The sequence below is a fragment of the Hevea brasiliensis genome, chromosome 2 (assembly GCF_030052815.1).
Source record: "Hevea brasiliensis isolate MT/VB/25A 57/8 chromosome 2, ASM3005281v1, whole genome shotgun sequence".
In the NCBI taxonomy this organism is placed as follows: domain Eukaryota; kingdom Viridiplantae; phylum Streptophyta; class Magnoliopsida; order Malpighiales; family Euphorbiaceae; genus Hevea; species Hevea brasiliensis.
Window position 1 is genome coordinate 108,556,816 of NC_079494.1, and position 4,541 is coordinate 108,561,356.

Consider the following 4,541-nt stretch of genomic DNA (forward strand, 5'->3'; position numbering starts at 1 on the left):
TTGGTTTCCTCTCATCTAGCTGAGGTAACCATTACTTCAGTACAGAAACCCGAAAGATTCATTTGGTTCAGATGTGGAAACAGTTTTGCTTCATTAGTGTCAGATGCACAGCCATTAGAAGTACTTCCATAAACTGGATTAGGTCCTATCGCTTCCGCACAAGATTCTGAAGTGAAAATCAAATCATCTTCAACCTTAGGAGAGAAGTTAATTCTAGTTGATTGGGATTTTGAGCAACCCAGACATAGCTCACGGCCAAAAATTTTTGGACGTGCTTTTGCCTGCATAAAATTTGACACCCCAAAGATAGTTTTTGCTCTATCCACGAGATTGTGCTCTTCCGGGATTGATTTGATTGAACCAAGCTCCACAACTCCAGACTTAACAGGTAAAAACACTACTGTTTGGAGTCCAGCTGATCTTGCTAAAACTGATCTCATTTGATACTGTTTTAAAGAACTAATCATATCTGAAGCCCAGATTGATCTACCAGACTTCTAGGACTCCACAGGACTATATGAAGAATCACACCTAAAAGTAAAATACATTGAAGTGAGGTAAAACATTTCGACATCCGAAACCGCATCCAAATTGGCTGCATAATTATCACCATCTAACATATTAAAGCATGTGTGCAGCTTCTGAAGCACACGCTTCTTCACTTCCTCTCTCTTCTCAACTGCCTCAAATTTGCCATCCACAATAGAATTCCCCTTTCCAGCTCCACTGCCCTTGGGGTTTGCCAAAACCCCACCACCCCAAGACAAGATGGACCCACCAGATTTCAAGCTGGATGCATACCAGAAAATTGCATAATTCCAATTGGATCCGTCTATGAGTTGGCACAGCCCCTTCTGCACACCCAAATTACTTGGTGGGGAAACCATATCTGCCGATACATTGTTAGAAGCAGATGAGATAAGGAATTCACAGGCCTCGATACCCAATACGGATTCTACCATAGCCTTTTCTACATTCACCCAAAATTTCTCACCCATGATCCCCTTGCACAATTGTCTCACACTAACCCAAAATTCTCCAAAACTATGTATTTCAGAAAATCCAAATTTTCAGAATTGTACCTTGCACAAAAAAAAAAAAAAAAAAAAATTCTTCCATTCAAATTTCACAAAACCCATAAATCTAACAGTGTCCATTAATTTCACTCAAATCTCCAAAACTACAGATGAATAATCTAACCTACCAGTCGATTCACAAATACACAACTAGAATTCTACCCACACTATTATAATCAGCTTCCGAACAAATTCACGTGAAACCCAATGATTTTAGAACAAAAATATCAAAAACTCAGAAACACCTCAGCAAATCAGGTTTATACAATTTGAGAAATAGAGAGAATTGAGATAAACTTGCACACCAACTTGTCAAGTGAGAAGCAGAGCCAGCACAGTTGGCTTAAGAGTAGCAAAAGGAAACCATAACCGAGATGATTATGGTGTTATAAGCTGGATAATAGGGGTTGAATTGAAGATAGTTGAATTTGAGGTATGTGAAAAATTAGGATGAGATCTGAAGCGGAGTCTAGGGTTTGGTTTCCCGTTCCCGTCTGCGTCATATAACAACCACATTGTACTCGTGGCACCACCGTACCAGCGGTGTCCGTTGGCCACCTGGCCTTGAGTTTTGTCGCCTTCCCACTTCGTAGCACGTTGGGGAGGGGGACCCATTCCACACAGGTTCCCAATTCATGCCATGAACAATCTTCAACGTTTACTCCAGAATAAACGACACCATCGTTTTACTTCCATGTTAGCAGTAAGCTCGAGACCAAAATTACCTTAAACGGGCAATTGGGATTTTTATGATTAAGCTTGAAGAGTCCAAAAAGTCAGGGAAATTTGTGAGCTCTATGATATGTTGGGCCATAAGTTCTTCAGACTCGGCAGCCATTTTTAGATTAAACACTTATTGTTCCTGTGGCTGTGTGGTCACAGACGAAGAAATTGAAAATCGTTTATTAATTTCAGCTAGGCCTAATGGAATTCAGGTGGTCGTGCCAGACCCAAGCTGCCTCCCTCCAAGGACCTGGCCCAAGTATTAACTTGTTCTTGATTAGATTGGGCTTGGGGGAAATTTTTAAAGAATTTGCTCCTTCTCGAATTCAATATTTTCTATGGATGGGAAAAAAAAAAATTAATTGATTCGAATTCTGTTCATTTTTCTGCTGTCGACGTGCATTTATTTTATGAAAAATATTTTTTTTTATTTTTTTAAATATATAAAAATTTTAAAAATAAATTAATAAAAATATTTATTTATTAATGAACGCAATAATAGTTCAATTTCATAAATATTTTATTTACATATCTAGTGCGTTACAAGATTATATTATTGGTAAAGCTTTCCGGTGTATCTAAAAAAAGATTATATTACAGGTAAATTTCCACTTTTGTATTATATTTAATAATTTATGACTTTCAGAAAATTCCAAGTACTAAATTAAGGAATGTCAAAAGGAAAATACGGTGCAAAAAGAACAAAGTAAAGTCACAGCCCTTTTTTTTTATAAGAAAAATCTAATATGATGGAAAAGATAAAGGAATAAAATGGCAAATAAAGTGATTTTAAAAAAAAAAAAAAAGAGATAAGGAGGAAAACTAAGAAGAAAACATTAAGGGGTATTTGATAATTAAAATTGAGAAAAAAAAATGTGCATTGAAAATATAGCCATGGAAGACTCACTACTTTGTGAGAGGATTTCATTACATATTATTGTGATTAATAAATTCTCTTATAAATTTTATTATTTAAATAAAAATATATAAACATATTCATTTTAGCTTATTCATGTTAAAAGTAAATAACCTTTTAAAAAACTAAAGTTAAAAAATAGAAAAATCTATATTTTTTATTCGATCGCATAAAAATTGAAAGTAAAAACTTAAAAAGTCAATATGATGATAATAAAATATATTCAATAAGGGAGATGTAACGAAAGGCGGCCATAATCAGAGCAAGACCCAATTAATTGCCTGTTTAGGAGTGAGGTGAGAGGGTCAAAATTGCTTTTTTAAAGAGAAAAAATTTATCATTTTAAATATTGTTAAATAAATAATTTAAAATATTATTTTATTATTTTAATATTTTTATAATTAAAATTTATTAAATTTAGTTTTAAGTTATTTTTAATTATTCTCTAATTAGTATATTAAAAAAAATATTTTTGTTAACATTAACAACGGCAGCAATATTAAACAGAACCTTAATAAATAAATAAAAAATTTCTGTGGTACCATGATAGTGTTCAAGGGCAAGAATAAGAAATAATAGATGTGTAATGCCATATTATTATTTTGATAACAACTTAGCTTCAAGATAGCAATTATCAGAGACAACGGGAACAAAAGCAGAAAAGGCAACTATAAAAGACAAAAGAAGAATCTAAAAGCGAGAGACTACCAATTACAACCATGGGAGATATCTGACTTCTTTTGGTATTTGAAGCAGTGCATATGTCAACCTCACTAATATTTGTCGCAATGCCTAGGGTCTGATACAGGAAGGGTAGTGCAAGGGTTAGGGCCTGATGTTTTTGGTTCACCTTCTCTCTCCGGATTAGCCACCTCCATCTTCTCATCTACAAAGGTTGCATTTGCATGAAGCAGAGTTCTTGCTTCAGCTGCCAAAGAGCTATTACTGAGGCTCAAGATCAAGATCAAGATTGCTATTTTAAGGGCTTGAAGAAGGACTTTCCCTTTTGAGTTCATCGTTAAGAAAGAAAATGGCAGGAGAGAATAGGAGAGGAAAGGAGATGGTATTATGGTTGTAGAAGCGAGTATTATAGTGGTCTACATTTATACCACGTTTCTACGGCATTCAAATTAGCCATTACATTTTTGAGGAAAATCTGAGGAAAGTATTGAGAATTTGCATGAAAAAGTATCTATCTTGCTCGTTACGAAACTAATATATTCACCTAATTTCCCATTTTGTGATTTTTTTTTACCAAGGTTTTGGCTATACATTAGGATAATTTATTATTTAATTTCTAAAATATGATAAAAATTATAATCTAAATATTTTTATGAAAAATAAATTATATATAATTTCTCAGTTATGTTTACATTAGTCAATTTATTAAAATCAGTTCAATTTCAAATTAATTAAATTAAAAAAATTAAAAATTAAATAAAAAATAATATTAATCAAATTAGTTAAAATATAAATTAAATTGAATCCAACTAAAACTTTTCATTAGTTTTAATCCATTTGGTTGAGTTTTTTTATTTCTTATTTTTATTTTCTAAAATTTATAAAAATAAAAAATTTCCTAAATTAAACATATAATATTTTTTAATATTTACTTGCGGGCATATCACTTAACTGAAGCACAAATTCGGATCCTTACTCTTTTAAGTTTTTCGACTCTCTTCTTTATTTATATTTTTAAATGCCTTATTAAACCTTAGAAAAAAATATATTCTTTTATTTTTATTCCCCTGTTTGATCGAATTAGATTCTCCTGGGTTACTATACAAGTAAATTTCTCAACAAAATCTCTCTCCAATTCAAAGAAA

At 32.4% G+C, this 4,541-nt stretch overlaps 1 pseudogene; it reads right to left on the bottom strand.

Annotated features, from left to right (window-relative positions):
• The window catches only part of LOC110644871 (uncharacterized), an 8,539-nt pseudogene extending 6,581 nt beyond the window's left edge, over window positions 1-1,958 (bottom strand).
• Between the last annotated feature and the right edge of the window lie 2,583 nt (window positions 1,959-4,541).